Raw genomic sequence first — 19,337 nt, forward strand, 5'->3', positions numbered from 1 at the left:
CATACACCTTGCAAAGTTGGATTTAAACTAAGCATGTACAAATAATTGTTAGAGGTATATAAGTTTTTCAGAGCTGGGAAACTGTAATTAATATAATCATAGATGGTGTCCCAAGATGATATACATTATATTTATATATTCTTTGAAACAAAGCAACATTTAAATTTAAAACATCAAAATTTTATTTTTAAAAGTTCGTATATGTTGGAAAACAGTCCTCTTAATAATAAAAGTCAAACTAGTTACTTATGAAAAAATATACATTTCTACAACACACATTCTTATTCAATATTGATAGATATATATAAATTAATTTCTGATACATCAGAGTGGAGTTTATTTTCTTACCTATAGTAGCCATTTGATTTAAAGTTAGCCTACATTAGTGCATTGTTCCTGATGCATTGACCATTTAAGAGGGTAAGGAAAATCCTTATAATTACATGGGGAAAAACTTAGTATATTCTATTTAGAGTCCAAAGTTAAAACCCAGACTATATTGTCATTTCCACATTCAAAATCATAGTGTATTAAGACTTTTTCCACAGCTGGCATCCTTGAGGTTGACATCTTCTTGTGACTGAGTAGATAGCAGCAAGAAATTCAATTACAGCAAGCCGGCTCTGTCATTGCACCTGTCTGCTTGCGCAGGAAATGATTTGTAAATTGGGCTTTATCTTTCCCGTCCCATAAATCTCCTGTCCATAATTGACACTTGTCACCACAGATGAATAGTGTGAGAAAGAAAACAGAAAGTAAATGAGTAGCCCACCTGGGAAAACGATGTCTTGTTGCCTTTGGGAGTCATTTACAAACAGCAGTACCTACGGGCCAGAGTTTTTATCCACAAGCAGGTGGCAAATATTTTGCAACTGAAAAATACAATTCCTGAGCTGAATCACAGTGCAGATAAGAACAAAGGAACGATAATTAATATATAACGTTTTTCCAGAGCATATAAACTTGTCTTCCCAAGAAAATAGAAGCATTTCTTGGCTATTTGTGATACTCACGTATTGCCGCTACGCATTTGTAAATATCAGGTTGGTGTCTGACCTGTCAAATGCATTCATGAAGCAAGCATTTCGGCTGTCTTGGGAGTTGATATTGTCACTTGTTACACAACTCAACATCAGTTCAAAGTTGTCTGATACCAGTGTCGACAGATTGGTTTTAAAAAGACATAGGAATAACAATGTTTTCTTTCAAATGTAAAAGAAAGAAACAGGATTTCATAAAGATGATCTTGGGAGAAAAGCACTAACTGTAAATATATGACAGATAAACCTTTATATCTAATTTTCCTAAATGGCTTATTTAATTTTACATTTCTTTCTGAATCTTATCTCATATTGTGAAATACTTATATTTTAAAACAAAAGAAAAAGTATTTTATAATTTATTAATAATCTCTTGGTGTTAAAATATGTAAATATTCTAAAAAACCATTCTCAAATTATCACCAAAATTTTATTAAAAAATATAACCACAAGTTCAAATAAATAACAGAGCAAATATTTTACCAACTAAATTATAAAAAACAAAAATCATTATTTATGCATCATGTATGGTTTTGACAGTCTTTTCTACATATTACCTGACATTTTAATAACTCTTTAGTGTATAAAATTTCATCAACAGTTTTAAAAATCTACAACTTGCTTTTAAGAACAAAGAATTTATCATTTCTTTGAGTTTTGCAAGATCCAGAATTATTTCTTTCACTTTGTATTTTACAAATATAATCTAACTTTAAAGGATAACAACTTCATCATTCACTTTGCTCCCACAAATCAGCACAAATATAAAGTTTATTTCTTCTAAAATAAAAGCAAAAGATTAGAAGTGGAGCAATTGCAGAGCATAGATTTAACTTGAATACCTCTCCATTATCAGCTCCTATCACCTGTGGTTCAAAGGGTTGTTTGCCTATATATCTAGTGTTTAAAGAAATTGTCAGCATTTCTGTTATTTTTGTACTGCAAAATGAAAGTTTGAGTGAAGTAACTTCTCCATAGTTTATTGTTAGTATAAAATAAATGATTTATGTATGCCTACTTTAGTATTCTGGTCTTGTAAACACAGTGGGGAATTACTTGGATATTGATCTAAAGCAATAGGTATTTATAGCGTAATACTGTAGTACTCCATAACTCTCTATCAGGGTCAACTTTGTCATTTGGCAACTTAACCAAAGAAAAAAAGAAAAACCTTTCAACACAAGTAAGGCATTTTACCTGCCTTTTCTTAAGTCAGCAGTTTTCCAATAACAAGTATATCTCTTATTTTTATCTATTGAGTGTATTGGTCTGGACATAGATACTGAAAATACTAAGGTAATATCAACAATATTAGGCAGGATGGAAAATAGAGATGTGGATACTGTTGCCAGTTTATTTTTAAAACTTCTTTAAGCAGATGCATTGCTTGTCCAAATGTCAAAAAAACCTTTCAATTTGTTCCACAAACGTATGAAGTTCCTGCTTTGTGTTTGTTCCTGTGCAGGAGTCACAGGATATAACCATGAACAAATACAGTCACTACCCCAGTGAAGCTCATATTCTGTAAGGGTAGAAGGCATATAAACAGATAATTCCCCTCCAAGAAAGTGTGAGTTGCTCAGTCGTGTCTGACTCCTTATGACCCTGTGGAATGTAGCCTGCCAGGCTCCTCTGTCTATGGTATTCTCTAGGCAAGAATACTGGAGTGGGTAGCCATTCCCTTCTTCAGGGGATCTTCCTGATCCAGAGATCCAACCTGGGTTTCCTGCATTGCAAGCAGATTTTTTTATCTTCTGAACCACCATACAAAATACAGAGAAGCTGAGCTTTCAGTTGTCTTAAGTCGTGGACTGGAGCCTACCAGCAGGCTAAAATAAGGGTTTCCATACAGAACAAATTGAACAATCATAACTATGGACTCATGAAATAGCATGAACTGTTAAATACGGCAGAGATTTCCCTGTTAAACTAATTTAAAGGCATCTTGCAATCCTGACAGATATATATGAGAATGAAAGGACAGGTAAGTGATGCTGCAGAAGTAAACAGAGGTCAACGAGGACAGACCTTGTATACTGTGCTCATTTTAAGACAGCTATCATTTTTTCTATACTCAGTTTGCTAAGCACTTCTTATCTTTTCTCATTTAATGCTTTTAGTGCCTCCTTTTTTTTTTTTTTTTTCCAGTGCCTCCTTAAAATGACATTATTCCTTTGGACAGATGAGAAAACTGAGGCACACTGAAATAAAATCAAAGGTTACAGTAGGTGTTATAAAGAGATGTTAAGGCCATCCTTTCAAATAATTTAAAAGAATAGCGAACCAGTATATTGACAAAGACAATTTTCTCTTATCAGAAAACATTACAATTAATATCTAAAACTTAACATGTTTTACTAGATTTACTAGATTTATCTAGTAAATATCATTCTTACATTAGAATTTGCATGAATTGTTTCACATTATATAGAGCATTTATCAAGTCACGTTCTCTATTAACACAAATAACAAAAAGAAACGGGATATAAAAATTGAGTAAGTTAGTATATCTCTGCACCTGAGACCTGAATATAGTATATCCCTGTGGATCCAAAGTAAAATACTCAAGGTTTCAAATATATTGAATTTGGAATATTTACATTACAAGATGCCAGTTTGCATTAGAAGAAAATAATGTCAATGAACTAAATAGAAATATTTCTACTCATGCCATTTTGTAAAGTCAATTTGGCATGTTTATTTTTTCTTTAATTTCTTTCTTAATATTAACATTTCTTGGATGATTGCTAGTTGCTAAACATTGTGTATGTGATTCACATTTATTATCTATTAAAATCTCTGCAGTACCCTTACCATTTCAGTTTTGCAGATGAAAAATTATGTGCTTTGGAGCAGTTTAGCAATTTGACCAAAATAACATAACAGAGCTTGGATCAAATATTTTCTGTGTAACTTCAAAGCTTGTGAAAGTTGAGTAAGGGGCACATCTTTATTAATATATTTTCCACTTATCCTAATTACCCATTTATAAAAACAGAACAATGCCCAATCATATGTTTGGTGAGGGTGGGAGTTAATTTAAAGCATGAGAAATCAAATTCAGACTGATTTGAAAATATTTTTCCTTCTAACTCTGGGGCATAATGAATTTACATGCTGTGTGTGTGTGTGTGTGTGTGTGTGTGTGTGTTTGTGTATGTTTAATTATGTGTATGTATGTCCTCAGTTTCCAGGTGTACTTTTGCACCTTACCTAAGGAATAATCTACAGTTTTTCCAATGGATTAATGGTCAGCTGCTAACAAATGGCTTCTTGTTCCTTGAACACATAATTTGGTAATCTGATACCAGAAAATGATTCCTTGTCTGTTATTTAGTGGTGAATTAATCTATTCTGCAAATACTTTATTTGGCCATGTTGTTAGATGCTTAATGGTAATTCTTTTTTGTCTTTAACTTAAAAAAAAAAAGACACCAGAACTCTGTTTGATTCAAATATTCTTATTTTAAAATACTGTAGAAGGAACTTCCCATTCAAAATGAATTCTTAATAAGTGCAAACTGTACAGAATCCACCTTTCATTTTTCATTGATATGTAACACAAAATATGTTACACAATTGCTTTTGTTTGTCATCCAAGCCAATTTACAGCAGAATTAAAGGATGTGTTCAGAAATATAAAGGAGTTTTCCAGAGAAGTATACCACTGGTCAGATTTTATTACTGGACAAAAGAGAAATGTTCTCATTTTAAAGAGCAATTAAGCATTTGTTGCTCAGTGAATTGCAAATATTAAGTGAACATCAGCAGGTTAATACTTGCCACAAAGACAATTAGAAGACATTTCAATATTATATTAATTGCGTGCAGTTGTATTTTTTGTTTTCTTTTGTTTTATGATGAGGAAAAATCAGATTTGTATTAACCAGGAAGTAGAATTACCTTTGGAGAAGGCAATGGCACCCCACTCCAGTACTTTTGCCTGGAAAATCCCATGGATGGAGGAGCCTGGAAGGCTGCAGTCCATGGGGTCGCTGAGGGTCGGACATGACTGAGCGACTTGACTTTCACTTTTCACTTTCATGCATCGGAGAAGGAAATGGCAACCCACTCCAGTGTTCTTGCCTGGAGAATCCCAGGGACGGGGCAGCCTGGTGGGCTGCCGTCTATGGGGTCGCACAGAGTTGGACCCGACTGAAGTGACTTAGCAGCAGAATTACCTTAAATGGATTATTCATATGATTTTCCTAATCATAATATACCAGGTCACTGAACATTCTGAAGAGCCTTGCTCTGGCACTGAGTGAGGTAAGACTGCTATGTGAATGTGTAATGGAAGGTGCTCAGAACTCTGCATTGCTTCACTTCTCAGGAAACAGAAGTTGATGTTGAGCCTTGGTGCTGGTTTGTGGGTTTGTTGTTGTTTCATTGTTCAGTGGTGTCCGACTCTTTGCGACCCCATGACTGCAGCATGCCAGGCTTCCCTGTCCTTCACGAGGTAACCTGGGTAATCTATATGTGTGGGTAATCTATTGATTTAAGGCAAATTTATCTAAAACTGAGTAACTAACCTAAAACTAAGAAAGGGAGGGGAGAGAAAGAAAAGAATAAATAATTTTTTTCTGTTTCAGAGGAAAATTTTAGATCAGAGTTTTGTAAGCAAAATGAACTATGAGGACATTAGTCTCTCAAAATTAGACCTGACAAATTGACTCTCAGAGTTGAAGAGACATCTAATACTATTTCTCTCGTACTGGCGTTTGTTTGACTAGAAACTGAAGAGTTATCAATTGCATGCCTTTATTAAATATGGAGCTTATTTTTAAGAAAATATACACCAATAAAATTTCTGAGATTGCCATAAAGCAATGAGAAATATCTTTAATGTATGAGTCATTTATTTCAAAATACTATTCTGTGGTTAGTACATTTGCAAATAAGTAGCAATAAAATTATCAACATATTGGTCATAAAGTGTTTTTAATTACAGATATGAAAAGTTTATATATGAATATAGTTATATATATCTGTATATGTATCACATGTTCATTTATAAGATACATGACTTTATTAGATACTGTAGAGGAAGAACTATATTATTTTCTTAGATGAACAATTACTTAGAATATTAATATATTTTATATATTATATAAATATGTATCAATTTGAATAAAAATAATTTGTTCTTTTATAATTTGAGAACATTTTGCTTTTTTATCTCAAATAGTTTAAGGCCAGGATAACAGGTATTAACTAAAATCCTTCATGATAATGACCATTGAAATAAAAATTGGGGGAATTGAAGCTAATATTTTGATGGCTTTGTTTTATTAACAAGTATATTATATATAACCAAAATTTTGTATATCCTATAACTTTATATATATATCTTCCTAATCCTGTGCAGACACACAGAACAAGACATAATGAGGGAACTTGATTGCACTGGAAATATTTTAATAAAATAAAATAACACTCATAATACCATAAGCAAAATTATGCTTATTTGAATAAATAGTTTGAATGTATTGGTATTAAAATTTATCTTACTGATATATTGAATCCCAGGGACAGGGGAGCCTGGTGGGCTGCCGTCTATGGGGTCGCACAGAGTCGGACACGACTGAAGCGATTTAGCAGCAGCTAGCAAATATCTCTCTTAAGTCCCAGTTTACATAACCGTCTTTTTTTATGCATCATCTAATGCCTTCAATTAGGAATCTGAATCACTTTCCTTGATCTGTTCTGTTCTATATTCAGAAGAGAACTTAATTGAGGAGGCTGGAAGGATAGGAATCAAGTTAAGTGATTGATCTCCCTTTCTCTTGCTGTGGGGAAGACAAGGCTGGCAGACACCTCTAGTTTCCTCCCTATTATCAAGTCCTTTCTTCTTATTTACTATCCTTTTTTTAGAACAGCAATATACCCTGCTTAAATTATAGAAATCCATGTCCAACTTAGGAAAGAAGATGAATGAGACATAAACAAAAGATTGCTCGAGCTTGCTGAAAAAGTTGCTTTTCCTTATGTAGACCTTGAGCATTCCACACTGCCTTTTCATTGCATGCCTGCAACGTGGATGTTATTGCTGTAGTAGCAGCAACCTTAACACATTGCAACATTGAGGGAAAGGCCAGGAGAATCTCTCTCCGTCCTTGAGCCACTGAACCCAATATAGCAACAGCCTATCTGTGAAGTATATTCATTTTTGAATGAGAGAAATAAAGAAAAGAAAAAAAACAAACAAACCACTATTTGTGTGGGTTTTCTTACTTGCAACCAAACAAGCTCTAACTTAGAAGTGAGCAAACTTTCTGAATAGGACCAGATAATAAAAATTTCATGCTTTATAGGCCATATTTTCTCATTCCAAACCTCTTGTCTTTTAGCACAAATAGCACCCATAAACCATAGACGCAGCTGTGTTCTAGTGAAATTTTACTTGTAAAAACAGGTAACTAGCCAGATTTGGCCCGGGGCCATAGACTCCTGCTCTAACTGATAAGAGGGTGAAGCTGGGACATTATTGTCCTGTGCTTGAGTTCTAGTTAGTCATTGAGAAGGAATAGTGGCAGGAGACTATTTAGAAATAAAGTCAAATCTCCATATATGAAAGATGAGGGCAGGGGCAGAAGCTAAGCAAACATTGATCAGTTTCTGTTTCTGGCTAAGAGACATCAGTATTTTAGGAGGATTCTGGAAGATTTTGATTCCTATATTGAAGTATCTGTATTCAATAGTAATCAGAATATAGATGGGCATTTGATAAAAATGGGCAAACCCATTTTCTGTTTTGCATATTCACTAGATTAAAGCAGAATTGTTTTTAACTTGTTTTCTATACAAATGTGCAATATTTTAGCAACATTCTGGGTCAAAGGTGTTTGTTGGCTATCCTGGCAATTTAAATGCTATTTATGATACTGATTTCTATGGAAAATGAAGCCTAAATTATAAACAACTAAACTACAAATTAACCTTTGAAACCAAACTTATTCGTAAATTGGTAAATCTCCCTATATATAGTTATTCATTATCAACCAGATTCTCCCAGTGCATAAAAGTGACTCTTTGAGTATTAATTGGCTGCTTTAAGAAACTGCATTAATTTTGTTTTGGTACTAAAATGTTATTTACTAAATTAATGCCACATGGCACCATTGGCATTATACAGGTTTAGGATATTTAACGCAGCTTTCATTTATGCCTAACTTCCTAGGCAGCAGCAACAACTTTAAAATACAAGCCACAATGCTAGTCGAAATGTATTTAGCAGACTCTATTAAACTAAGTGCTTAGTTTGTAGTAGGTTCTTGAAATAAAGTAATAAATCTTGACTGGTGGTGAGAACTTATTATTAAGCAATATGAATCTCTTAAGTTTATGCACTTTGGAGATGAAATATACTCAGAGCACCTGGAGCATTTGGGATTATAACATTTTTTAATTGCACATTTTCGGTGGGATAATTTTAGTGAGTTTCGAGACACTTTAGGTTTCCTTCTTTTTCTGCCCCTCCATCTTCTCTTCCTCTTCTTCCTTTTACTTTCTTCTTCTTCCTTTCTTCTTTTCCTTTTTGAATAATCAAACTTTGAATGGAGAATTAAAATCGAATTAGTTGTAAGGAGCACTAGAGTGATGATTTCTGGAAAAAATGTAAAAAAAAGTGGCAGACAAAACCACTAATGAGGACCAATAGCTGCAAAACCAATATTGTTGGATAATATTTAAGAAAATATATTGACTTGGATACATGTGAGTTTTAGGCCTAAAAAGACACAGGCAGAAAAAATAAACTGTATGGTGGAAAAGTATGAAATTGATGGTGGCCAGAATATAATGACATTTGCTGTTCGCTTTTAACTATTATCAAGAACTTGGGATAGAGTAAAAGAATGGTGTTTAATAGGAAACTGTCATACTTACTTTTGCTGTATTCTATTTTGTATCGTATCACTTTAACACATGCATACCTCTTTGTAAACAGATTTGCACTCAATTAGAAATATGAATTTCAAGTATAAATGATTTTTAAAATATTTTAAATGTATTTATTAAAAGTAATTCATAGATGCACATTGTTTATCTATACTTTGATATATTTATACATGGGCTTCCCTGGAATCTCAGTGGTAAAGAATCTGCCTGCTAATGCTGGAGACATGGTTCCTATCCCTAGGCTGGGAAAGTTCCCTGGAGTAGGAAATGGCAACCCACTCCAGTATTCTTGCCTGGAGAATCCCATGGACAGAGGAGCTTGGCAGACTATAGTCCATGGTGTTACAAGAAGAGTCAGACACAACTTAGCAACTAAACAACAACAATATTCATACATAAACACTCATATATGTGAAACAAACATTTTATGAAACTGTATCACGATAAGTAGAGAACTCAGTTTTTATGGTTTCATTTTTTGAAATTTTGGTTGTAACACATTATACTCATTTTGTAATAATGAGAAATGGTGGTGTACTGGAAAAGGATTTGGGGATTAAAAATTCAGTGTGGTCACATTGTAAGCACACAGTTGGCATCAGTAATATAAATTTTATTCTAATGGAAAAATATGATTTATTCTGCATGTGTATTATTAATGCACTGCTTTAAGGCAAATCTCACATCTCCTCTTTATTTAATATTCTTTCTATTGACAATGTTCCTCTTAAACAACCTACATGTTATTTAAATAAATGTTACAATGCCTGTGAAGGTAAACTGAATCTTCAGATTTCCAGAATGTTATTGTAATGTACAGAACAATATTTTAAATATTATGTACCCATTTAGGAAGAGGAACAAATGAGCTTACTTAGCCACATGATTATATATGTAAATATTAGTGTATATTATTACATAACTTAAGAATAATTTATATAGTTTCATTATATATATAATTTTTGTCATATTGTAAGGAAATAAAGTTACAGCATATGAAATAAAAAATAATTTAGAAGTCTATTTTTAATATAAGCTAAAAGAAAGTATATTCATGTTATAAAAAATATAAATAGATGAATGTGAAAATTATAATTAAAGATACCCATAACACAAAGATTTGTAGTATATTAATGTTTCAAAAATCACTGTCATTATAATATATCTGTCATTAAAATACAGTGTTATTCTCTATTTATAATAAAACATGTTCCAAGGTCAAAGAAAATGTACACAACTGAAAAGGTTATTCTGTTGCCCTGTAAAGGAGGTTTTGGCCACTAACAAATGTGTATACATACATGCCCATATATTTTATTCTGTTTAAGCATTTATTTTCATTATTGAAATGGTCTCTTGTAGGCTATAGCTATCCCATGCTTCCTTATAAATCATTTTTATAACTAGTTCATCATTAAAGTAAGAGTAGTCACATAGTTGACCTTATAAAATAAGGTAGCTTTTAACTCTGGATTCATAGAAAATTAGAGATGGAGTCATATTACTTGATAGACCACAAGCAAAAGTATATGGATTTTTTAAAAGTAATCAAATTAATAGTTTCCCCATCACATAAAATAGAAGAGATTGCTTCATTTGTATTTTTCTCTCAACTTAATATATAATATTTTGAAAAGAATATGTGTTTGTCCTCTTTCCATTTTGGTAGTTGTTTGATTTTTTTACAGTGATATGTTCCTTCTAAATGACTTAGCCTCAGTGTCTTTCTGTTTAGCTGGCATATATAAAATAGAAAGTATAAATTATAGAAATTGGTCATTTCTAAATTACTGAAATTGAATAAAACCTGTCAATATTGAAAAACCTCACATTTGCCAGCATTTATTATAGACAATCCTGAAATTCCACATTGAATTGACAGTTTATTTTCCTGCCAAAGCTTCAGAGCAATTGTTCTCAAACTTAGCTGTTCATCAGCTTCATCTGAGTACCATTTGAAATAATTATGCCTGAATCTGACCCCAAGATCAGTGTATTCTGGAATGGGTCCCAGGCATCAGTAAGTCTAACACAAACAAAATAAATGTAGAATAATAATATACATATATGTATATATTTCTTACCATGTCGCAGGAATGGTTTTAAACATTTAACATGTAATCATGTACTGATTTCCAAGACAGTTCTGTTTATAAAGTATGTACTCTGATTATAGCTGTTTTAAAGCTGAGAAAACCAGTGCTCAAGAAGTTTGGTTCATTGTTCACGATTGCATAATTTGCAAATAAGTGCTGGAAACCAGGTGCACACCCGGTAGACTAACTCATGATCCCGTGCTCTTCACTCCTTTACTCTCCTGCTTCACCACATTTCCTGACTTCAAGGAGCATCAGAATAACTGAGGAGATAAATAGCTATAAATTAATTGTTACATTGTGTAGTACTATCCACAAGGGAAATAGGGTTTTAGAAAAAAAGATCTCTACTAGCTGAAGCAGATGAAGAATGATTCAATGAATTGTAACTTATTTGTAGAGGCCACCAGAGAAAAATTCTTGGGTCCAGTCTTGAACCTGGCTCTGTTACTATTTGCGATAGAAAGTTATTTCATGCAGATTATAGACACAATATCAACATTCTTGATAATTAACTTATGTAGTTATACCAGTCAAATGGGCCTTCCAGGTGTCACTAATGGTAAAGAATCTGCCTGCCAATGCAGGGAACGCAAGAGACCCATGTCCAATCCCTGGTCAGGAAGATTCCCTAAAGTAGAAAATGCAAATGGCTCCAGTATTCTTGCCTGGAAAATTCTCTGGACAGAGGAACCTGGTGGGCTACAGTCCATGGGGTTGCAAAGAGTCGGATGCAACTGAATACAGAGACTTACACCAATCAAACACTGAACTACAGATGTTTTTTTGCAACAATGAAAGTTTTTATGTGTTTTACTCCTTACTGCCTCCTGATAATTTGCTAGCACTTGGTTCATATTTCATCGATGCTCTAAGTTGCGCATTCAAATTTTGCATATTCATGTTCTAAATTGTTTCTTACACTAAAATCTCCCTGAAGGTGGGTCTTGTCAACCTTGTAGTCTGTACAATAGTTTGTGCCATGCTTAAATGCTCAGTCATGTCCCACTCTTTGTGACACTATGTACTGTAGCCCACCAGGCTCCTCTGTCCATGGAGATTCTCCAGGCAAGAATACGAATGGATTGCCATGCCCTCTTCCAGGGAATCTTCCCAACCCAGGGATAGAACCTATGTCTTCTGCATTTCAAGTGGATTCTTTACCATCTAAGCCACCAGCATGGTAAAGCCCATACAATACTTTGGTTATACGATAATCAGTAGTGAAAAAATTACATGTTAAATTTTAAAATTAATGAAACATCAGAAATCAATAAAAATATTATAGTGATATTACCTTCTGGGCATTTCAGTGTAACAGTGAAGTGTACTTCAGACTAATGCTAATATACTTTTAAAAGTCATTGCTACTAAAAATGCTAGTATGTGACAAGTAGCTTGCACCAGAAAGAACGTGATCAAAGAGCCTGTAAAGAAAAATAAATGCTTCTTTCTTTTTTTTAATGCTTCTTCTTTAAGAAAGTTCTGTTAAGAAAAAAATGTTATCCGAGCAAGAACAAAAAAATGCTTGCTGACTTAGGTGTACCTCTCACATAACTTCATCATCTCCTCATAGGCCAAAAATTTGCTTCTGCAATTGGAGTAGCCAGTCTGCACTTTGAGTGTCACTGTCTGAAACATTTTAAGTAATAGTAACTTTATTTAGCCCCAATTTTCTTTGATAAAGCAATGATTCTAAGTGAGTTTTAATAATGGCATGTTTTACCTATTCAATCCATATAACCTCACCTACCTTTTTTCACCTGCAGGCACTAAACCACTCTGAAATGTTTTATCCTCCTTAGATGATCCATATTAAATACCAATTTGCCAGCAGTTTTATTGAAGCATAATTTATAAGAGAAAGACATGGGAGGGGAACATGCTTATATTTATAAGTGTCTGGTCAAATATATCAATAGTACATCCACAGACTGCTGGTTAAAGAGCAATGCGTATCTGTATGTGTTAAATGATACAGGTTATAAAATATAGCACAAATGAAAACTATCAAGATTTTGAACTATTAAAATGATATCATCTCTGCCTTCTAAAATGCATCCCCTAAGGGTCTCTTCATCATTATGGCCCCTCCTGGATTCTCAACTAATGTTAAGTGTGAGGCTTAACAGCTTTTCTGCTTCTAGTACCTGCTCTCAGGAAGTGCCAGCACCTAGAATTGTTGCAGTGTAGTTGAAAAAAGGCATGGGATTAGAATTTTAAAATGTGATTGATTCCAAAATCTTCCCCTTTCTGAGTGGATGCTACTTAATTTCCATAACCCTCAGCTTTTCCATCAATAAAATAGAACAATGGTACCTACCTTCACAGTTATAGTAGGGAAGAAAGGAGGTGATATATGGTGGCTCAGATAGTAAAGAGTCCACCTGCCATGTGGATTCATACCAGGGTTAGGGAGATCTCCTGGAGGAGGGTATGGCAACCCTCTCCAATATTCTTGCCTGGAGAATTCCATGGACAGAGGAGCCTAGCAGGCCACAGCCAATAGTGTCGCAAAGAGTCAGACACAACTGAACCGCTAAGTACAGCAGAGTATAGCACAGCAAACTGTAAATTTATATAGAAATGTTACCATGCCCTGCATAGACTAAACGCCACATATTTATTGACTAAAACTGAACTAGTAAAAAATATTAACTGTTGCTTGAAAACATAGGTGACATGTATGACTCAATATCAAGACCTCCTTAGACTCGCTGAATTGTCAGATTGAAAGTGAAAGTCGCTCAGTTATGGCCAGCTGTTTGTGACCCCATGGCGTATACAGTCTATGGAATTCTCCAGGCCAGAATACTGAAGTGGGTAGCCTTTTCCTTCTCCAGGGGATCTTCCCAACCTAAGGATTGAACCCAGGTCTCCGGCATTGCAGGCAGATTCTTTACCAGCTGAACAATATTGGGTTATAATTTAGTTATTCTTTTCTAGGTAGGACTGGTGTGAATAGTACACGTAGTTCTGGACAGCTGCCTAATTTGTACCTACCTATTTTTACAGTAGTTTAATTTGTGTTAATAGTTACAATTACATAATAATTCTATGAAAATACAAATGCACCTAGAGTTACTCCTCATCAATTAATATTTTAGGCAGCACTTAACCACAGTTGAGCAGGAGTCCAGTTTCACGTTTAGGACTAATGGCCGTAGTAGCTTTCATGATAAACCTCAGGTCTTTGCCCCTTAAAGCATTTTAATAGAGAATTACTATTTTAATTAGTAATCAGGCTTACTAATTCCTACAGTAGTTAATTAAACATCCAAATAATTGGTTACTAATCAGCTGATGACAGAAAAAGATTTATTTCCAGAAAGATGTATTAGTAGATCATTTTTACGAAGATGTTGACTGTTGCTTAAAGAACAAGGCTCTTTTTAGCTGAGGAGTGACTTTTGTTGTTCTTGTGAAGTGTTTTATTACCCCATTGGAATGATATTAACTTTATTCAGTTGGCTGATGGGCTTCCCAGGTGGAGCTCATGGTAAAGAACCTGCCTGCCGATGTAGGAGGCGTAAGAGAGGCCTTCCCTGGGTCAGGCATATCCCCTGGAAGAGGGCATGGCAATCCACCCCAGTGCTCTTGCCTGGAGAATCCCCGTGGTCAGAGGAGCCTGCAGGCCACAGTTCACAGGGTCACAAAGAGTCGGACAAGACTAAAAAGACTGAGCATGCATGCAGGCAATGGGAATCTAAAAAATGTCAACAGATACAACAACTTTAGTTGTGTAGTAAAAGATTTCTACACAACTTCGTATCTGTTGAAGTACTTGTTGACCCATCTTACCTGATTGTGTTGTTTAAAATACAAATACTATTTTCCACTCACCATTCTTTGCTGGAATGTAGTGAAAATAACAAGTATCAATAAATTACTTCTTTAAGTCCAAAATCAAATTTATGAGCTTCATTGAAGTTCTAATCACAAAAAGAAAGTTTCTTCCAGGTGTATAATGGAGATTTCTTTTCTATAAAATACGTTTTGAGTCCTAATCAAGATCAAAATTCCTTGACTCCATGTTATTTCAGGGTAAATTTTGATACATCACACTAGTATAAACTACCCTATCACTAAACTTTTTTCATCAACTTTGTTAAAATCCAGTAAGTCTATTTTTCCTTTACTGTGTCTATTAATTTTCTACTGTTACCATACATAGTTACCACAGAAACTTAACAACACTCATTTCTTATCCCCACGTTCTGTGGGTCAGAAGTCTGCATACAGTGGGACTGTGGGGCTCAGCTGGAGCCTCAACTGCCAGCCTAGTGGACAGAAATCAAGTTATCAGACGGGTTGGGAGCTCACCTAAAGACTCTGGGGAAGATCTACCCCCAGTCTCATTGATGTTGTCAGAATTCCAAGTCTTTGTGCTTCTATCATGGTTTCTATTTCTCTGCCTCTAAACACCTGTGGCATGACTTTGATCCTTAAAGATTGCCCTCATATCTTGTGTTTCCCAGGTATCCCCTCCAGCGATGGCAGGTTGATTCCTTCTCATTCTTCACATCTCTTTGGCTTCAGCTTTTGCAACATCTATCTAACCCTGGGTGGAAAAAATCTCTCTGTTCAGAAAGGATAGTGTGATTAGGTTGGAAAAAAATCCAAGAAAATATCTTTATTGTATGGTCTATAACGTTAATTATATCTGTAGTGTCTCTTTTGCCTAGTAATGTTGCAAATTTACACAGTCCAGAGATTATAGAGTATGAACTTTGGAGTGCCATTGACTGACTACATTATGTTTTAAAATTGTCTTTCTTCTCACTTTGTGCTAGGAAATGTTTCCATAAGTATAGGTAAGCTTAATATTTTGGTGGGGGTGGGGGGAAAATGGAGCCCTTCTAAGTACACAGATGGTGATGGTTTAGTCGCTAAGTTGGGTCTGACTCTTTGCAAATCCATAGACTGTAACCCTCCAGGCTCCTCTGTCCATGGGATTTTCCAGGCAAGAACACTGGAATGGGTTTCCATTTTCTTTTCCAGGGGATCTTCTGAACCCGGTCTTGGGTATTGAACCCAAGTCTCCTGCTTGGCAGGCAAATTCTTTACCACTGGGCCACCTGGGAAACCCTATAAGTACATTCCATCTTGTAATTTAAATATATTTTTTAGTACTTGGATTTTAATTGAAAATTGAGATCAAAGATCATGCATGAGTGCTTGCATCTCAAAATCTCTAAAATATTGATTGGTTCAGGTCTGTACATAAACCCACCATTCTTACTGATTATTTTCGATTCAAAGACTCATACTAATGATCCCATTGCCCACAAATTTACCTTTTGGCTTGTTATTCAACTTTTGCTTTTCTGTGGCATCAACTTTATCGACTTTCTTTTTATGCTGTTGAGATCTGCCACTTTAAAACACAGAAACCATTTTCTGTATTTTCCAAGATCATCATTCACTGTCATTTTATAGACTCCAAATATGTCCCCGATAAGTCTTGAAAATAATTAAGGGCAAAATGTTCCATCTGTTCCTTCAGTTGAATTTTTATATTTGAATATTTCTAGAAACTTAGGTGAGAAATTAATCTGTTAATCATTTTTTAGAAATCCTACTACAAAGTCATGTTTAAAATCTTGCCTGTTTTCCTACATTTTCCAATGAAGGAAATTTATTATTGCTATTTAATATTTATTAGCTTCACATTAATTCCAATTACAAAAGATTTGATTTCACTTTATTTTGAAAATTATAATGTAAATGTCATAATGCCATTTTGGTTCTTAAGTATGGATATAATTTGGTTAGTTGTATGCATATTCTTTTCAAAATGAACTTCAGATTGTAGTTAATTGACTATTTTGGTGTAAGATCATATTCTTAGTGAAACTGTCACAGTGTGATTAATTTATCAGATAAAATATATTAACCATAGAAATCAATGTGTTTTAAGATTTCTTCCTTCAATTTTACTTCTGTGTATAACTTTATCTGAAAAGAATGACTGCTAGAATCTGATTAGCTTAGAGATAATTTTATTTATAAACTGTACATCTTGTGAGTTGTATATTCTCTATGCCTGAGATTTTGAAACACAAGGGAAAATATTATCAGTTTTTATGTACCAAAGTATTGTATTTGAAGGACATAAGATAGGGAAAGATTTTTCCTATCATGCAGTTTATCTATTCTCAAGGGCTATATGCTAGTACTTCTGTCTCTGACTCTTAAATGTGTGACTTGATACAGTATCAGCAAGGGATACATTTTTTTAAATAAGAAATACACAGGAAATCAGGAGTATAGTCACTGACAGATATGACTCCTCATACAAAAGTGCCATGAGCTTCAAAATACTATATATTTCAAGTGTATTTTTGGCATCTTTTCCCTTCAATCCTCAATTATCATCATTTTATTGGTAAATTCTTTTTCAGGATGAAATAATGAGTATAATGTTAATGTATAACTTGCAGAAATCAAGTCTCATTCTGTGCTTATATCTTGCTACAACATGTCAGAAACTAAGTTAGGTACATTTATACCTCAAGTCTCCACGGTATCTTGCAGGATTCAGTGTCTGCTGCTGCTGCTGCTAAGTGTTTAGTAATAGAAACGAAGCAAAATGCTTTATAGTTTGACTTACACTTCCAAATCACGTGAAGCTATGTGTGTTCCTAAAAGAGACCTAGAAATTAGCTGTAACCAATTTCCATCTAACCTATTTCCAAATGGCACACATCATGCCATACACCCTGATGGGAGGCCCAGCAGCCTTACTGAGTAATTTATGTATTGACTATTGTAGTATTCTCACCTGTGCTGCATTCTATTTTTTAACTGATAGAAAATAAAATACAGGTTTTATGGGGCTTCCCAAGTAAAAAGAACCAAGAGATGGCAATGGGACTCCTGGGTCGAGAAGATCCCCTGGAGGAGGGTATGGCAAGCCAATCCAGTATTCTTGCCCCAACCATTCCATGGACAGAGGAGCCTGGTGGGCTATAGTCCACAGGGTCACAAAGAGTCAGACACGACCGAAGCAATTTAGCACGCAGCATGCACAGATTTTATGAGTGGTTTTAAGTAAATTAGACTATTAGAGATTACTGGCTAAGTATCAATAAGACCTTATCTCACCACTAGTTGAGGTTTGTGTTTCCAAGGCTGTGGTTTGGGGATGCAACTTCTTGAACCACATAGTTGCTGAGATGCTAAAAATGTTTTGGGTGGAGAGATAAATCACTTTAGAAACAAATATTTCTTCATTGCATATATTAAGGTTTTAAAAGTCATGGAAAAAAATAAGATTTTTTATTAGAAATTGGCTTTATTGGAAACATATCAGAAACACAGTTAGTCTGTAAACACAGTATGTTGAGTACTTCAGCTGCATGCCCCTAAAGGGAAAGTTGTTCCACTTAATCTGCCCTAGTTGTGCTTTTGTTAGTAATCTGAGAGGAAATGGGAGTCATGCATCTTCCAGGTCCTTCCCTCAAAATCGCCAAGCCAGAAAGCTGTGACAAATGTTTTTTCTCGACATTGATATAAGAAAATATTAAGAAGTAGAAGAAACAAAATAAAGCCAAAGGGATAAACATCAGAAGCTTGCTTAAACAGCTTTAGCCCCATTTAATTGCTTTTCTGTCAGCAGGATTATTAACAATTTTGGACATCTGAAAATTAAATTAACAGCCTGAAAATATTTTACGGAATGAGATAGAGCATGATACATGAAACATAATGACCCCACTGAAATTCAGCCAAGCCAGTGTGACTACTCATTTAGACAGAGAAGACAACTAGTTAATCATCACTGAGCAAATTAGACAGAGCAAATTAGTTTCCTACATTCCACAGTCTTAGCTACCAAAAAGAGTATATGCCACTAATTAGGATGAAAGAATTCTAAGCATATTATTATCTGTATAGAAAGAGAAAGCAAAATTATAGCTTGAATTACTTCTATTAAAGCTTGAAGCCTAGGTTACATAGGTATAAATTACATGTGCAAGCATTTGTGTGTGTGTGTATATGTGTTCACACATACATATTGATATTTAAGTAACAGAAGCCTTGGCATTTTCTTGCATCTTGACCTAATGAAGTATAAATTTTTTTTCAAGGTTAATTAGAATTCTTGGGAACACACACACACACACAGACACATGCATGTCAAACATAAAGCCATCTCTTTTCAAGTGTGATTCCTTTCATTAAAGATGAAAGTAGCCATTCCATATACTTTACCTGGCACAGTGTTAAATTAGTTTTTCTTTTAAAAAGTGTACTGTCATTGTATATGAAATAAATATTTGGACTTAGTTTATCACTG

General features: G+C 34.4%; 1 protein-coding gene across 5 annotated transcripts in view; it reads left to right on the top strand.

The window, feature by feature from the left end:
* EPHA7 (EPH receptor A7) overlaps positions 1 to 19,337 on the top strand; it is a 208,864-nt gene that overhangs the window by 152,939 nt on the left and 36,588 nt on the right. The gene's annotated exons all lie outside the window — the stretch shown is intronic.

Source organism: Bos javanicus, chromosome 9, assembly GCF_032452875.1.
Source record: "Bos javanicus breed banteng chromosome 9, ARS-OSU_banteng_1.0, whole genome shotgun sequence".
Classification (NCBI taxonomy): domain Eukaryota; kingdom Metazoa; phylum Chordata; class Mammalia; order Artiodactyla; family Bovidae; genus Bos; species Bos javanicus.